Source organism: Neofelis nebulosa, chromosome 9 (assembly GCF_028018385.1).
Source record: "Neofelis nebulosa isolate mNeoNeb1 chromosome 9, mNeoNeb1.pri, whole genome shotgun sequence".
Lineage (NCBI taxonomy): Eukaryota > Metazoa > Chordata > Mammalia > Carnivora > Felidae > Neofelis > Neofelis nebulosa.
The window spans coordinates 127491594-127509749 of record NC_080790.1 but is presented as its reverse complement, the minus strand read 5'-3'; the positions used below and the strand labels follow the sequence as shown (position 1 = coordinate 127509749).

At 46.8% G+C, this 18156-nt stretch overlaps 1 protein-coding gene across 2 annotated transcripts in view; it reads right to left on the bottom strand.

The window, feature by feature from the left end:
- The window catches only part of EYA2 (EYA transcriptional coactivator and phosphatase 2), a 261177-nt gene extending 251572 nt beyond the window's left edge, over positions 1-9605 (bottom strand). Inside the window, exon 1 of one of the 2 annotated variants that reach the window (XM_058685842.1) lies at positions 9513-9605. The gene's annotated coding sequence lies outside the window, so the exon portion shown is untranslated. Of the gene's footprint in view, positions 1-8997; positions 9185-9512 lie in introns of those variants that run through there. The other variant, XM_058685841.1, reaches the window with a different exon arrangement.
- Between the last annotated feature and the right edge of the window lie 8551 nt (positions 9606-18156).

Genomic DNA, 18156 nt, shown 5'->3' with positions numbered 1-18156 from the left:
ATTGCCTCGTTTACATTCTCACAATGCTCTTTTGAAGCAGTTATTCCTGTTGTTATCATGTTGTGGAGAGGAAACTGAAAACCCGTTTCATGCAGCTTGTAAGTAATAATAATAATAAAACATTATAATGACAATAAATACAGCCACACAACTCAGACATAACTCATCCTGTTTGCCATGCACTATGGCAAACACTTTATCTTTATTAAGGCGACCTCCACAACTCTTTGAGGAAGGGACACAGTCATCCGCTCTGTTTTACAGATGAAGAAACCGAGGCACAGAAAAGTTTGGTAACTTGCCCAAAGTTAACCAGTTGGTTCATGCAGAGCAGGGATTTGAATCCAAGCAGCCCAGCTCCCGGGTTCATGCTCTTAATCTCTAGGCTGTTCGGCAGAGTCAAGACTTAAATGCAGGAAGCCTGACTCCCCCCCGCCCCACCTGTTTCCCACCGCCTCTTAACAAAAGCAGAAGGAAGGTCTGTCTCGGGCAGAGAGTGGGCCCCTCCTACCGCCCGACATACCTCTAGGGACAGAAGCCAGTGTTCTGCTCTTTTTTTTTTTTTTAATGTTTATTTTTGAGAGAGAGAGAGCGTGCACAAGCAAGCAGGGGTGCAGACAGAGAGGGAGACAGAGGATCCGCATCAGGCTCTGTGCTCATGGCAGCCAACCAGATGTGGGGCTTAAACCGTTGGCTTGAACTCAGGAACCGTGAGATCATGACCTGAGCCGAAGTCAGACGCTCAACCGCTGAGCCACACACGTGCCCCTGGGGTTCTGCTCTTACTGAATTAGGCAGGGTTTCTCTGAGTAAGGGTCTGCAAACTTGGGTCTTTGTCTCCAACCTGTTGATTAAATATTAGGGAACCCAAGAAGTCATATCACTGCCCTCTGGATCCTCCAGGGTACAGAAGAGGCGGTGTGATATTGGTGGAAATCCACTGGGATCCTGCTATCGGACGCACCAGACTGGGTCCTTTTAGCCTCTGGATCCCTAGTAATTAGCCCAGCACCTAGAACACAGCTCCGTAAATACCACCGAATAAATGAATGACAGAATGAATGCAACGTTCCCCCATCACCGGGAAAACAGGAGGCACTCCATGAATCACAAATCAGTGAAACGGTACATGCAGTGTCCCAAGGGCATGTTCTTCCTTGTCAACAAAATTTGTCTTGTCATATTGCAATAGCTCAGCGGTCAGGAAACGTATTCTGAAAAGGGCCGTGCGGTCTCTGCAGTATCTACTTGACTCTGCTATTTCAGCACAGAAGCAGCCACAGGCAATGGCTTAGACCAGCTAATCGCAGAGATGTGGCCACCATTTCAACGGATTTCAACAGTAAACCTTCTTTGATATCTACAAGGACAGGCTCAAGATTCTGTGAGAATCAGCAGATGTCCCTTATTTCCGAGCCCAACTTTTGTACCTGACCATCAGTTAATATCCCCAACCAAAACAAGTGGAGACTGACGTTAAAATCTCGCTCTCCAGGCCAGACTTGGAGAGGAAAAGTAGTTCTTCTTACACCAGGGGGACAGCCTGGATATCCCAGTGATGAGGAATCACAACTGGGTTCAATCCTGGCTCTGACATGAGCCATAGGACCTTGGACAAGTGACTGCGCCTCCCTGACGTTCAATTTTTGTATCAGACGTCAGCAGCATCATCATAACAGCACATTTCCATCTCAGGCTATTTGGAGACAGAAAAGTGTTTTGTTAAGCCAGCACAGTGCCTGGCACACAGTAGGTGTTCGATAAATATGGACCACTTATTATCCCCAAAGAAGTCTTATGTTTTCTTAAAAACAAACAAACAAAAACCAAAAAAGCGAATTCGCTAAAAATAAGCACAAAGAAAGGCCAGCCAAGATGCAGGAAAGGCCACTTCCAAAATCAGGCTCCTAAAGACATTCCAGGAAGGCCTTCCAGGGGTCCCCAGGTATCAGAAAATTCTCCACTCTAGATCAAACCTCTGAAAGCCCTCCCATTTCTCTGTCCCCTTCCCCAAAAGCCTGCTTCTGTGTCCTTTTAACACTCTGCCTTTCTCGTGGGCGTCAGAGCCACGTGGAAGACATTCGGAGCATTTCAGACATTTGCTGAGTTTAAGACATTCCTTCTCCCCTCCTTCCCTGCACATCCCAACATTAAAGTCTCCAGGGAGCGTGGTCTCTAAAGCAAGAGGACAGCCCCAGAGAGCTCCGGCCCATGGCAGACCAGGAGTGAATAATCTCTCTCTGCTCCCTTCTTTTCCATGGCTGGATGGGGCCAAAACTCTGTTTACAACACAAGCAGCAAGTCACAACTTGTCATGTCACATGACACCGTCCCGGCCGCAAGTTATCACTTCCCTCTACTGTACCAGTCACACAAAAGGCCAGAGGTGCAGGAATCCGCCTCCTGCTTTCCTTTCCATCCACCACCTTCCCAACCAAGAAGGGCATTCATACCTTTGCTGGAGAGACTAATGTTTCTAGAACACCCTGAAACAAAAGTCCCCATACATGCAAATAATACACACCCAGAAAAGAAAACAGCCTCTTTGCATCGACACCCTCTCTGTCTCTTCTGAAAGGAGGCTTTCTCCCTACGTGGGATTTCCATCCGCAGTGAGGCTGGTCCCCAACTCGGGGACACAGCAGACACTCTCTCGGTCTGTGTGTATTTCCGGGAGCAGCCAATCAACAAAGACCTAAAGGTGTGGATTTACACAGCCCCACATGCTAAAAAAAAAAACAAAACAAAAAAAACCCACATATGTGTTCATAGGAACAAAAAAACTCTTCTGGAAACAACAAATACCTTAACCACGCCGTGACTATAGGAAGGGGATGGGAGGTGAAGAAACTGACCAGAAGGAACAAAAGGCATTTCGGCCCCTGGTTTCCACATATCCAAGTAACCAGGAATGAAAATCTGCTTCGGAATGGGGCGGGGGTGGGGGGGGGGGGACCTGCTTTGTCTGCCAGAGCAGAGAGAGGGAGGGGTCCACAGGAGATGGGAATCCCAGCCCTCGCGCCTCGCTTTACCCCAAGAACGTCTTCAGTCATCCTCAGAACCCAAATCAAACTGAGATCCTTCAGCCGTGGTCCCTTGAAGCCCCCTTTTTGTGTCCACTTCAACCAAACACATCTACCAACAGGAATGCAGAGTTGGCCGAGGTAAGGAGAACTGGTGTTTTTCGCTCTGTTTTGGTGACCTTCATGAGGCTCATTTATGCACTTCAAGCTCATGACCTAATACATGTTGGTTTGGCTTCTCTTCTCATAATAGCAGCCTGTAAAAAGCTTTTGAGAATTCCCCATGTTTTCTTATTTTGGGTCAAGAAAATAAAATCGATATCTAAGTAACCTTAAAAAAATGGCCTGCACAATCTAAAAATCTGGAACGTTTCCACTAGGGCTAAGGATATCTCTTAAAGCCTCAAAGAGCATCAAAGTTAAGCCCAACCATTGCCATTTTTAAGGTAAGCGATTCAGTAACAGCATATGTGAGAATTAGCTAAGAGGGGCTTTTTGACATAAGTCAAACAATGACATTTAAAACTCACGTTAAAGCAATTACCGTGCAGAATTTTTCCGTGTTTTTCCCATTTCTTAAACAGAAGTGTATATGTTTTCGACATAGTTTCTCGCTGTAATTTTCTTTCTTGGCAAACCCACATCTTACCATGAAACCCAAAGTATGCACGCTACAGAAACAATAATGGCTGAAACAGACTCGGCTGCGTCTCTGGCATGATTTTTCTTTACGGAATTAAAATGTCTTTTGGCTAATAATATGCTGCACATTTCAGTTACGAAAGACCATTCTTGGGAGACGAATAGAAAAGAAAGGGGAACTGACAGATTCAGCTGATGTGAGACAAAAGTTAAGTTGCTGTATTCATACAGTAGTCAGACCCTCCGGTTCCTCATTCTTTGGGGACAAAAATGTCGATTTTATCATTTTTCCTCTAGTTAAATTCGCGGGGAGTTGACAGCTCTCTCGGAACGACTGTGAGTAGGTATGGACAGATACGTTACATCTGGGAACATGCAGAGTTTAAAAAAATCTAACGATATTAGACACCGAGGAGGGAAAGAGGGGGAAAAATCCAGTGCCATGGAAATCACACACGTTTCTGTGCAATTGACACAACACCACTGATACCAAATGGCGAAATAATTTCTAACTACTTTGAAACACTCTGTTCATTTTGAAATCTGTCTAGATTAGCATTCTCAGGCAAAGAAAGGTGACTGTGTGCACATGCTCAAAACTGGTGAGGTGTAAACCTGTCTCCCCTGGCTATCTATTCATCTGAGTTCCTGTTTTCAATTTCTGCATATATCTGAACACAGAGGGAGATTCTGCAAAAAAGGCAAGAGCAGGCACATCAGTGCCCTAAACCAGGATCGCCAAAGGATGATGACCACAGAAAGAGACCCTGCTTTCTAGAGACCCCAGACTGCATGCACAGACCCTCGCATCCATCCTGCCACGCTCCGTCCCAAAGTGGGAGCCCTCTTAGACCCCACTGACCCTCTGCCTGCTTGTTTCAGATTCAGGCAACCGACGGCCTCCCTCAACCTTCAAAGTGGCAAAGATAAATCGCTCCAGTTACCTGACTCTTGGGACCACCTGTTCCAAATTATTCTTCGCTCTCCAAATGTTTATGATCTCACCCCCCAAACAAGAACCCACCCATAGCGATCCAGCACCTTCCGGTAAACTCCATTTGGACCGCCTACCGGAACATTTTAGGGCTTTGCCACTGCCTATAAACTTATTGACTCTTTTTAGGAACTGAAATGTGTCACATTATAGTATCGGAGGAACGAAGCAAATTAGCCCTTGTAAATAGACATCCTTATAGACCCATACACAACCTGCTAAACACCATGACTCAGGAAGGCTCGTATTGGTGTTTCCTAATTACTTAATATGATTTTTCTTCCGTTTAGAACAACGACGAAACATCAGGGCAGAGTCAGAAAATAATGGGGCTCGATGCATTTCAGATCATCCCAATTTGGCATCTCTGAGGGAAAGGAAAGCAGAAATGTCCTCTCGGCCAAGGTTTTTACAGCACATGGGAAACGCACAGTCCGCAGAGGTCCGAAGGCCTCCATTCTGGTTTCATTCCCTCTGCAGGCTCTCGTGAGTCACGTAACTTGAAACTCAATTCTTGCCTTAACAAAGTTGGGATGTGATAATAAATAATAATAATAATAATAATAATAATACCACCACCTAACCCGAAGAGTTGTTGTGAGAACCCATCCTAAAAATACATGTCAAGAACTGAATTCAGGCCTGGCATACGAGCTGTTTCATCATTATTATTAAACACAAGGATATAATTTGCAAGTGGAGAGAAATGGCAAAGACGCCAGGAGGATGGGAGTGAGAAAAAAAAAATAAGGAGAAAAAAGCAGCAAAAGTAAATTTAAAAGCCTGTGGCTTCCTTCGTCCTCTCTCCCCTAAATGCACCTGGCAGATACTTTCATACCTTGAAATTGATTTTCAGTCACATGCAATGAAGAACAAGTTCCTGCCCCTCCGATTCATTTCCAGGGACAAGTGGGTCTGAACCAGTCACTTCAAGTGTTTGCCACCTGATTGAGGGGGTTTATCCTCGGATTAGAAGAGGTGTCCATGAGTCAAACACCATTAGGCCAGTTAAGATCTTCAAAGAGTGAAAACGAAGCATTGTCTCCGGCCAATTCTCTGCTAATGTTTCCCCTACTAGAATCTTCTCTCCGTTGTGTGTGTCTGGAACTGTGCGAACTGCCACCAACAATAAGGGGTGTGGGGAGTGGGCCATTCAGGAAGCTGTTATGATCTGGGGGGGAGAGGAGGGTGGGGAGTGAGAAGGGCGCTGTGGGGACTGTGCATGAGTATGTGTGTATCTTCTGTCAACAGGCTGTGTTTTCTCAACTCTGGGGTTAATTCTCTGTAGAGATTCCTTTTCAGCAGACTCCACCAACTGCTTCTGAGAGCAGCTAGCTAGAAAAAAAAAAAAAAAGAAGAACAAGAAGAAGTTTCCTTCCACCAACAAAACCCAGTCCTGGCAAGAGCTGGAAGGTTCGGCCTTTGGAGGTAACTGAATAACCAGCCGCTTCACGTCCACAGATAAGGAGAACACATCTTTAGGCGACTCTCCCCTTTACAGAACATCTTTGGGGAGGTTCCTGTCCCCCAAGAAATTCTTCCTGACAGCCACAGGCTCTCCCTCTGCGGAGAGAGGCATCTGTCATGAGCTGCCGGGAACCCCACTTAGGCACCATAACGGCCCGTGATTTTATTATACAAGGAGTTTATTGCTGGCCTAATTAGTTTCAAACTGGGCATTCCAGCTGAGGACACCTAAAAAACATCTGGTGGCAGGAGAGCAAGAGTGAGACCTCGTTCTGAGCCGGTTACGGTTGGATTTCTGCATAACTCTGGTCTCTCGCGCCCGAGACACAAGTTATCTTTGGAAAAGTAACCGAAAAAATAAGGAAATGTTTTTCTTTGTGGGAAAGGAGTCATCTTGTCATGGGGGAACCCAAACCGTCTTAAAGTGGACGTGCCTGGACCGTGTATACCTTTTCACAAACTGTCAGGGTCCCCATATCTGGCTTCACCCAATTCAAGATGTACTTCGCTGCCCCACAGAGAGCTTTTGCTGGGGACTTTCTCCTTGTTCCAACAGCAGCTAGCATTTTATCAATTTATCCGTCTGGAACAGGCTTTACAATCTCGTACTTGCAATTTAAAGCAGAAGTAAGACCACATATTTGAAACAGCATGTCTTGGGTGTTTTTGCCAAATGGTAATCCTATAACAAGTCAACAAATCATAGCTCTTTATGATGTGTTTAATACGACACAAAAGGCATGAAAAGAAGACTTTAGAACTTAAGCGATGAAAGCATCTGGTTTTTAAAAATCCCAAAGAATCAGGGTAACATCTTTTTCTTTTCTTTTCTTTTCTTTTCTTTTCTTTTCTTTTCTTTTCTTTTCTTTTCTTTTCTTTTCTTTCCTTTCCTTTCCTTTCCTTTCCTTCAGCTATTTAACGTTAGCAAAGAGACTGATCTGTTTATAGAGCATTCTCATTCACACAGCCACCCCAGAGGTGAGCTGTGTTCAGGGCAGAGGAAAACCGCCAACTCCTTTAAGATAAAATAGTTAATAATACGGCGAAGCTAGAGTTCCAGCGGGAGAATGGTCTAACTACCAACTATGTGTGGGACATAGGAACGGCTTTCAAAAATGCAGGCCCTTTCGGATCTAGCCATATTGGCCAAAAGTGCCAAATGTAGAGTTTCCTCCAAAGGCAAGGAGATTTTTCATACAAAACACGATTTTATGCTCAGTCAAAAGCAAGACTCAAAACACTATCATTTATGACATGCATCTCTCAGTACTTTCCTTAGTCTGAGGATGTCTAAATGCAAGGAAGTATCATGTTTAAGGGGTTTAAAGATGTGGAGAGAAAAGTGGAAAACACGAACATTTCTTGGGGAAAAGTTGCCCGAGAGACTTTGCACGAAGATTATTTTTAAATGGGGGTCTCCCCGCCCTGCCACCCCCCTCCCTAAATGGCCCACAGGCTGGAAAGGCAGATACTAGTTCAGTACTCATACGCTGGTCACAGAAAAACTGCAGTCGAGCAAGAAAGGGCTCATGAAGGGAACAGATTTGGTTTGAAATACAGCAATTGTCCGCTGGTTATAATTTCCTTTGGAAGGGAGCTCCGTAACTCAAACATAATTCAGCACTCAAATCCCTCCTTGATGTTTGTAAATCATTCTACCTCCCCTCCGCTCATGCTAACAACCAGGCTCCGATGCTCGCTCATTTCGCTGCACCTCGTCATTAAAAGGTACCTGCACCAAGGGTGATTTATATCTCAACGTTATATATATGTATATATACACGCATATATATACATACACATATATATGTGTATGTATATATATATAAAATTAAAGACTACGTAGCGTTTCGGGGAAAGGGGAGAAAAGAAAATGGTATCCATAAAGATGCAGCATCAGTCTTGCCTTTCAAAAATAATTCAGAGCCCAGCAGCAGGCACGCTAACTGACTGCGTTTGGGAGGAGCGGGATCCTCACCGCCAAAGCGCTTCGCTTTCAAGCCCTGAGAAAGGCGCGCGGAGGATTTTGCGACGCGAATATTTTTACCAGTCAAGCCTTCCTAAGATTCCTGGAGCTTATAGACTATTTATTTGGGGGGCAGGATATATATTTAAGGATCTGCGGCCAGCACGGCCGGTTCACGTCCAGACTGCATGGCTGAGAAACAATTCCCTTCTCCGCTTTCTCCCATTACAGCAAAACCCTAGCCTCCTTCTCAACAGTCTTGGGATGGATGCAAAGTTTTTTAAGTTTCCGACTCCGGCTTCGGCAGGCACCAGGACGCCCGCTCGGGTACAAAGCCCGGAGAGCCGGCCCTGCGCAGGCCGGGCGCAGCCGGACTTTGGAACAGAAATGCAGCTAGAAGGCGGCTCGGCGGCCGTTCCCGCCCCTTCCCGGGGGCTTCGCAGACAGCGCCCCGGGGCGCGCGTTGGGCTCCCGGCGCCGCTCCGGTTCGGACGGGGCGTGGAGGGGGAGGGGGGTGGACGCAGCCGACGACCCGGGCCTCGAAACCGGCCAAACGCAGCCCACCGCATCTACACCGCCCGCGCGCCCATGCACTTGTCCCGCGCGCGGGAGTACAAACTTGAGTCGCTGTCCCCCCCGCCCCCGCCTCCCCCCAGCGCAAAAGGAAACTGAGACCCGCAGCCTGGCTTTCCGAGACGGAGTCGGCCCGCTGCCCCCGCCGCCCTCACGCCTGCGGCGCCCTGGGGGCCCCGTGCGCCCCCCGAGCGCCCCGACAGCTGCGGAGGCCCCGGCCCGGCGGGTGCGCGAGCGAGGCGCGAGGGGACGGGTCCGCGTCAGCCCGGGCCCGGGGAAGCCCGGCGGAGCCCGGCGGGCGCCCCGGGGTGGGCGCCGCGGGAGGTACTCACCGCGCGCAGTGGAGAGGGCGCCCCGGCGCGGGCGGGCGCGGGTCCGACGCGGCCGGGCTGACTGCGCCGGGCACGGTGCTGCTCCGCCGCCGCCGCTGCCTCCGCCTCCTGGGCTGCCGCGGCCGCCGCCTGCGCGGGGAGGACCGGCCCCTTCCCCTCCCCGGGCCGGGCCCTCCCTCTGCCCCCGCCCGGTCCCCGCGCCGCTGCGTGGGCGCGTGGGGGCGCCGAGGCGCGGCGCTGGGCTCTGCGGGCTCACACCCCCGGCGGCTGGACGCGCGGCGCGGGGCTCCGGCCCTGCCGCCGCTGCCGCCGCCGCCGCCGCCGCCGCCGCGCTGCTCTCCGCGCCCGCAGCCCAGCCGAGCGCGCCCGCTCCTGCCGGTCCCGGACGAGGCGAGGGCGCAGCCTCCTCCCCGCCCCCCACCCCCGACGCCCCGCACCTCCTCCCTCCGCGACCCAGGCGCGGCCCCCGAGAAAGGCACCTCTGCAGTCCGGCCGACAGTCATTCATTCACCCACCTATTTATTCATTCATTCCGCCTGCCCTGAGCATCTGCTGCGCCGGGTTCAGCTCCTGGGAGATTCAGCTAGAACGAGACGGATTCGTTTTCTGTCCTCCGGAACTTACATTCACATGGGGAGATAGACCATGAACAAACAAGTAGAGAAGCAAGGGAATTTCGGAAAGTTCGAATCGTCATGGAGGGGGGCAAGTATGTGCTGGGGGCGCAGGGGCGGTTATCTTAGAAGAGTCAGGAGGGACCTCTCCGAGGAGGTGACGACTGAATTATGAGAAGGGCCATTGCTGGTGATATGTGGGAGAGGGGAGTTCAGGGATCATTCGCCTACCTTTCACCCACTTTACAGATAGGGAAACTGAGGTCCCAAGAACGTAACCGGCTCACCCGAAGTCAGTGGCACAGCCCCGTCCACGCCCCCCCCTCTAATTGAGGTACCCCACTTACTTCACCCTATCCTGATGGCCTGTGTCAATGCTCCCCACGATAAACTGTCGGGAACTGGGTCTAGGCTCTTCCCTCCCTCCCAACCACTTGACTGTGGGATATCTAGGATGCTTCAGTCCAAAAACAATACCAACTTCTGCCATTTGTGAAGCTCCCCCTTAAACACCGGGTGCCCAGATAAAGTTGAATTTTAGAAAATCAAGACGTAAGGTTTAGTATAAATTTGTCTTATGCAACAGGTGGTAATACTTACATTCAAAAATTATTCATTGTTTCTCTGAAATTCCAATTTAACTGGATATCCTGTATTGTCTTTGCTAAATCTGGCAACCCAAGCTCACCCAAGGACGCCCACCCCATCCTTACCCCATTTAAACCCCCAAAGAGATCCAAAGGTAGATGCTGTAAGTATGCCCAGTTTACCAATGATCAAGTCCAAGTTGAAAGAAGGCAGAAAGTGGCTGAGCCAGGGCTGAAATTCAGGTCCAGCTGATTCCCAAAGCCCTTGATCTTGCGATACAGTATAGAGATAGCAACCCCAGTTGGAGGGTTACAGGAAAGCTGATAAAACTCAAGCTCCTGGGCCCCTCACTGACTGGGTCCGTTTCTAAGGTTCTGCCATTTTGTACATTTGACATGATGAACAAGTGACCTTGTGAACACATTTCTAGGTCCCTGTCAACATATTGACATTTAGTTGCGATCAGTAAAGACCGCTGTCTCTTTCCATTCTGGTTCCCCACTGTAGTACTTGATCCTGCCTGAGTAGGTGGTGTGGGAGTGGCCGCTGGCATTTTGGGGATCCAGCTGAAGAAAAGTTGAGTTGGGAATTTTGTGATGGCTGTGGTATTTTTCAGCTTCTTAAAATCTGAATTTGTTGTGATTTATTTTCTTAAATTCAAAGACATACTCACTTTTGGACCTAATTTTTGACTGGTATTCTTTTTCTTTTTTTTTTTTAATAATTTTTTTCAAGTTTATTTATTTAGTATTGAGAGAGAGAGAGCGAGCACAAGCTGGGGAGGGGCAGAGAGAGAGGGAGACACAGAATCGGAAGCAGGCTCCAGGCTCTGAGCTGTCAGCACAGAGCCCGACGCAGGGCTCGAACCCACGAACCGTGAGATCATGACCTGAGCCAAAGTCAGACGCTTAACCGTCTGAGCCACCCAGGCGCCCCTGGACTTGTATTATTTTTCCTAAATAGGGCCCTCAAATTGGGTGTGCAGCAGGCCTCACTACACCCGCACCCACCTCCGGTCAGAGCTGATTCTCCTCTTTCTACTTCCAGAATGGTCAATGGAAGCAAGCGTATTCACTAAGCATGGCTGGTCTCCTTCCCTGACCCAGGCAAGCACCAGACCTGTAGCTCCTAGATGAAGACGACTGCTGCTTCCTGGAAACAGAACACACACATGTACTTGGCCTTGCTTTCCTCATCTCGAATACGGAGGTGGCCGTACTCATATTGTATTATTAGCGTGATAATTCACTGAGATGATACTTGTAAAACACTTCCCACCTTGACTGTAGCTGGTTCTAGGGCCGCTCCACGAATATTATTACTGTACACACAACTTCACATCCCACAGCATCTTGCAAAAAGCTCCAAGTCATTGTAAATTGAGGGTCTTAATGTTCTCCAGAGGTGTTTAATTTCTCTTGGCCCATGAGCCTTAATGTGATGTTATTTAAACAGTAGTAGTAAGAAGAATTTTTTTTTTTTTGCTAAAGGAATAGAATGGGATAGACCAGCATAGAAAATACCAAGTGAATTGCATTCAGTAAGAGGGTGTGTGTGTGTGTGTGTGTGCGCGCACACACAGGCACTAGGTCAGGCTGGGTTTCTTGCAGATCGTTGGGGAAATGTCAACAAACGCTTTAACTAAGGGTACTCTATGGAATACAAAGGGTTAATCTTCAAACCATTTACCCCTTCACCAGAATCTGGCCCATTATCTCCTAAATCACAGCCATACCCCCCAGCACCTTGAGAGATAAACAGGAGGCAGGTACTTATTAATTTTATTTTTTCCTTTTCTGAGGGCAGTGGTTCTTAACTACACTCAGCTACACATTAGATTCTCCGAGGGAGCTTTGAAAAATCCCCATGCTGAGGCCCCACCCCAGACCAATTAAACCAGACTCTCTGGGGGAGGGACTGAGGCATCAGTATTTTTTAAAGCTCCCGGGGTGATTCTAATGTTGGGCAGAGGATGAGAGTCCCCATCTTTTAAGTGTAAGGACTAGACCACAGATTCACAGCAGATGAGACAGAAGTCCAGATAGGAGGTAAGCCTCCCGATTCTTAATTCAAGACCACCTAAAATGCAGCTGCCTTCCTGGGTAACAGCGCCCCCTTTCCGTCCCTTCCTTTGATTTTTTTTTTTCTGGCTAAGTATTTGCCCTCATTTTGTAATGACCAGCAAAATAATCCCAGACGAAATCTGAAAATGCTAAACCATAAAGCAGATTCTTTGGGAGTGTAGACCACAGGCATGCCTCCCCTGGAGTAAATCACTTTTTCCCCCCAGAGTCTTCCAAGTAAATGTTCTCTGAAGCCAGAAGACCAGCTTCACTTGGAAAACTACAAACTTCACAAAGTATCCCGCATGTATATACATATCCTACAAACACATATGTGTATTCTCTATGCCAAATCACGCTTTATTTCTATACACATTCCTTTCCCACCTGCAAAGAAAAAGTACTCCGTTTTTTTTTAATGCATTCATTTAAACCTTGGTTCTTTCCAAAAAGGATTTGAGGCAGCATGCAAAAACATAAATAGAATGACACAGGAAAAGCAGGTGAAAGGGGAACATGGGGAGGAAAAGAAAAGAAAGTCAAAGGTGAGGTTTGCATACCAAATGTGGGCTAGGAGGAGCTGAGCCCTTATCAAATGGTAGACTGAGAAATCAGATGCTGAACTTCCTGGCAGTCAAGGCAAAGGAGCAAATGTGATCAATTACATCAGTGGCTTTCAAATTTTCTTTTGTTCAAAAGCAAGCGCGCGCAGGAGCTCAGTACGGAAAAAAGGAAGTGAGGGATCCCAGCCGCAATCTCATCGCTTTCTCCGGTGGGTACTTGTAAAGGGTCTTAAAACAACCCACAAAGTTCCGCAGAGTCAAGATTGAAAACCATGAATGTCAAAGTGCTTCCCTGTGTTCATGAATCTCATGGCCTATAAGGTAGAAACGAACAGAACTACGTGAAGCAATCAGAACTTTGATTCCTGATATTGGTACAGGAGAGAAGGGTTCCTGTGAGTCCTTATAAAAGAGGCAATACAGGATATGGGTGGGGGGTGAGGTAGGGGGCTTTTTGCACACGTGTGAAATATAAAATAACCCTTCAGCAAATAAAATAAAATAAAATAAAATAAAATAAAATAAAATAAAGGGGCGCCTGGGTGGCTCAGTCGGTTAAGCGTCCGACTTCAGCCCGGGTCACGATCTCGCGGTCCGTGGGTTCGAGCCCTGCGTCGGGCTCTGCACTGATGGCTCGGAGCCTGGGGCCTGTTTCCGATTCTGTGTCTCCCTCTCTCTCTGCCCCTCCCCCGTTCATGCTCTGTCTCTCTCTGTCTCAAAAATAAATAAACGTTAAAAAAAAAATTAAAATAAAATAAAATAAAATAAAATCAATAAAATCTTACACTCTCCATAACCCGGGGGCACAAAACAGGCCTACTTTGAATATCTCCCGGGTCAATAGTTTCCCAGTAGCCTGCCTCTTTGTATTTAATACCTGAACTTCATAGAAGGCATGACTCTCAAAATCATGAGACCAGTTTTATAGAGAAAAAACTCATATTTGTATCCTCAAAACTCCATGTAGCATTTCTGTTGGAATAACGTGTAGGACAGTAGGACCCGTAAGGAAAACATTTCAACTGCTATTGAGACAACATCTGAATCACGTTTTGAAACGTGCAAAGAAGGGGACACACAATCTGCTATGGTCGTGTCACCACGTACACATCAACTATCTGTTGCGAACTTAAGCAATTGCTTGGTGGTCAGGAAACCAGCCTTCCAGCATTTTACCATCTTAGGCCAGTTTGATACATGGTCAGCATTTAAAATTGTTTTTTAATGTTTATTTATTTGGGGGGGGGAGGGGCAGAGAGAGAGGGAGACACAGAATCCAAAGCAGGTTCCAGGCTCTGAGCTGTCAGCACAGAGCCCGACACGGGGCTCGAACCCACGAACCGCGCGATCGTGACCTGAGCCGAAGTCGGACGCTCAACCGAGGCGCCTCTTGGTCAGCATTTTAAGTGCTTAGTCCCATTTTAGGAAATTGATTGGGGGCTCTGGTTGACATGTCATGAATTACAATTCTTCCTATTTAAAATACTGCACCAGAATTTCAGGATCTCTGATGCTCAGCGGGAGACACTCATTCCCATGTAGGGAGGTACATCGAGACCCCTATCCATGCAGTTCCTTTGGCCGAGACTACCCCTCCCCGACACAGTCTGGTGGTTTCATTCCATTCCCTTCAGATCTCTGCCAAATGTCTCCCCACCCTCCACCCCCGAGATCAGATCCCTGATCTCCCTGTCCAAAATAGCATCCTCATCACATGGCCTGCCCTCCCTTGTTCTCACTCAGCACATTTATCACACTGCAACACTACATCACATATTTACCTGTCGATCTATTCCTAGCTGCCTCTCCATGTAGAGTGTCAGCTCCATGTAAGCGGGGACTTGCTGTTTTGTTCATGGCTATATCCTCAGTGCCTAGAACAGTGCCTGGTGTACGAGTAGGCACCCAGGAAAAAGTTGATGAATGAATGACAGATACAAATGAGAGGGCCTGGGCTTGCCGCTCTGCACGCAAAATGGCCAGAGTCACGCTGCCTTTTCTCATTTCCTTTGCACCCACCCTGAAAGAAACAAACAGGAAGGAAGGCGTTCAAGAAGCCCGTTCTTCTGGAGAACCAGAGCAGAACTCAAGGGCAAGGTTTTCTTCTCTAGTTCTCTCCTGCTCTCTTTTTCAATTTGCTCATTGGCGAAGCCCTGAGGATTCACAGCAGACTGAGAGCAGCCTGGGTGGCTGAAGTCCGCGTTTCCCTTTGGGGACTAGTTGGGAGACCACAGAGAAGGTGCCAGGTGAGAGGAGAAGGAGACGGAGCCTTTGCCCCTTGATTGTAAAATCCAACAACAGAGCAAATGCCTTGATGATTTCCCAGATCCTTTGTCATGATCAGCTTTCAAATCAATTCTGGCGTGAAAACCACCCATAAATCTCCAAGCATGGTCTCCCAGCCAGGCCACTTCCTTATGCTTTCCTTCAAAACCTTGCCACTCTTTCCTTTCCTTGTCCCCTAGAGAGCAAAAGCAAATAGGATGACAAGATTTCTGGCTTTTTAATACATTTGGCTTCTCTTTTCTCCTTGCTTTTGGCTGTCTGTACTGTCTTTGATAGTGAACAGAGCCAACCGGTCTTTGATAGGTATCGAGGCAGTGATCTTAGAAACACTGACGGGGAGACATCCGAGATCTCCACAGTCCAAGTTCAAAGGTCTAGAGACCTTCTGAGAGTGGAATGCTTTTGAGCATGAACGTCCCGGCAAACTGGGACAGTTGACCACCCCGCCTGAGCATGATGACTTCAAGATGTTCTGAGGACCAAACACACGTGAAATGTAATCAATAATCACTTGGGAGGCAGTTCCAAGAGCAGACCACGGGTGGTGAGCAACACTTCTTGAAGTTATGAAATCATCGACGTAACAATTCTTGGTACATTTCAGGGCATCCCGTCCATATCTCTGGTGATGCACCACTCAGTGCTCTGGCCCCAATCTCTAGCTGTTAAAGCAACCATATCACGCTGGGCAAGGGGCTCTGCACACCTCGTGGGCTGATATAATGGATTCCTGCATGGAAGGATACCAAGAGCACTTTCCCTGGGTGTCAGTCCTTCCTTATGTCTTACTCTGCTGGAATCCCTAGAGCATGTGCCCGGGACCTCTTTGGCAGTCTGGCGAAGTCTCGGGACATCTCACACACAAAAAAATAATAATAATAAAAAATGCTTCTAACTACAGAAAAATGTGATGCACACACAACTGCTGGGAAAGTGAACACTGATGACCAAAAATAATTACCTAGACCCTTAGCTCACGTGACACAGAAAAACTCACCCCAAACCTAAAACTATAAACCTTCTAAAAGGCAACATTAGATGATAGTCCCCGCAGCCTAGGGGTGGACAAAGCTTCTCCTGAACACAAAGGGTACAACCTCTAAAAGAAAACCTCTGATAAATTGGACTTCATCAAAATGTAGAACTTTTGTTCTTCAAAAGGCAAAATTGAGAAAAGAAAAGGGAAGCTACATGGTGGGAGAAATACGACACATCCATCGGACCATGTAAGAATCATAAATATACAAAGGTTTTTACAACTCCATAGTGAGAAGACAAATCACTCGGTTGTTAAAAGGGCAAACAATTGGGAACGAACCCTTCAAAAGGGAGGATACACGGGTGGCTGATAGACAGACAAACAGATGCTCAACACATTAGTTATCGGGGTGATGCAAAGTAAACTATAAGGAAATACCATCGCGTAGCCATTTGATTGGCTAAAATTGAAAGGACTACTGTGCCAAGTGTTGGCAAGGATGCGGAGAAATTAGACTCTCATATCCTACTAGTGGGAATGTAAAATGTACAGCCACTTTGGAAAACAGTTTGGCAGTTTCTCGAAAAGTTAAATATCCCCCACGTGACACCCAACAGAAAGGGAAACACGAATCCACACAAAGACTTGTACACGAATGTTAAAAGCAAGTTTGTTTTTTTAAGAAAAATTTTTAGTGTTTATTTGTTTTTGTAAGAGGAACAGACAGAGCGTGAGCAGGGGAGAGTCAGAGAGAGAAGGAGACAGAACCTGAAACTAAGCACAGAGCCTGACATGGGGCTTGAACCCACGGACCGTGAGATCACGACCTGAGCCACTTCATTTTACCATGATAAAAAATATTCATGTTGTGCTGTAGACATACGAGGTTTTTTTTAAATTTTTTATTTTTGAGACAGAGAGAGGCAGAACATGAGCAGGGGAGGGGCAGAGAGAGAGGGAGACACAGAATCCGAAACAGGCTCCAGGCTCTGAGCTGTCAGCACAGAGCCCGACGCAGGGCTCGAACTCACAAACCAAGGTATCGTGACCTGAGCCAAAGTCGGACGCTTAACCAACTGAGCCACCCAGGCGCCCATGAGTTTCTTTATTAAGACATTTACTAATAAGATCTAGCAGCAGGCCTAAAACTTCCATAACTTTGCAGTGGTGCTGAGTGGAAAAGGTATTTCGAGATGTTTTTAACAACCATGAAAATATCTGTGATTTCTGTTGGTAACAGGGTCACAGGTCCTGTTAATGCTCCTGTGGTTTGTTGCCACATTCATATTTGAAGGGAATGCTAACTTTCAGTTAGAGGCTGGTGAAAATAAAGATACTTTTTCCCATCCTAGTTAGAGAATCCCTGAGTTAAAGACCCCAGGTTAAGAAATCCACTTGGAGGCAACCCCAGCCACCTTATTACCTGGGTTATTACCTTATTACCATTAATAATTCCTTTGAAAGGTAAGCATCCTTAAACCCCAGGAATATCAATCATGGAAATGTCCTACACCGGAAAGGAATTTTATCGGAAAGCATATTTTAACTGAGATACAAGCAGATATAAATGTGAACATTTTTGACAAGGTCAAATCATCGGATCGGTATTTTTTCTGTGAAGAATGAATCTGTTCATATTTAGTAATTTGCATAATTTAAGAGACTTATGTCTAAGAGACTTAGACTATTAGAATAACATGTTGGTCAGACTTGTTGATTACAGTTAAAATGTGGTTGAATCATTGCTTAAACGTGTAATTTTTTTTCTTGCTAAGTTTATATGCAATCATTGGAACCCTTAAGGTGATTCAAGTTTTGATGCATAAACGTCATTTATTAGATTTATAAGAATTGATTAAGGACAAGTGTGGGACAGTTGAAGTGCTTGCAAAGAAAACCCAAAATATCAAATTTAGAAATGCAGTTTAAAATGTTAAAGGCTTTTAATTAGCCTTTAATTAGCTAAGCTTATATGGGACTGGGTATTGATCAATGACTTATCTGAAAACAAAGGCTGGTTTTTGTTATTCTATTCTTAGAAATAAAACAATAGGGGCGCCTGGGTG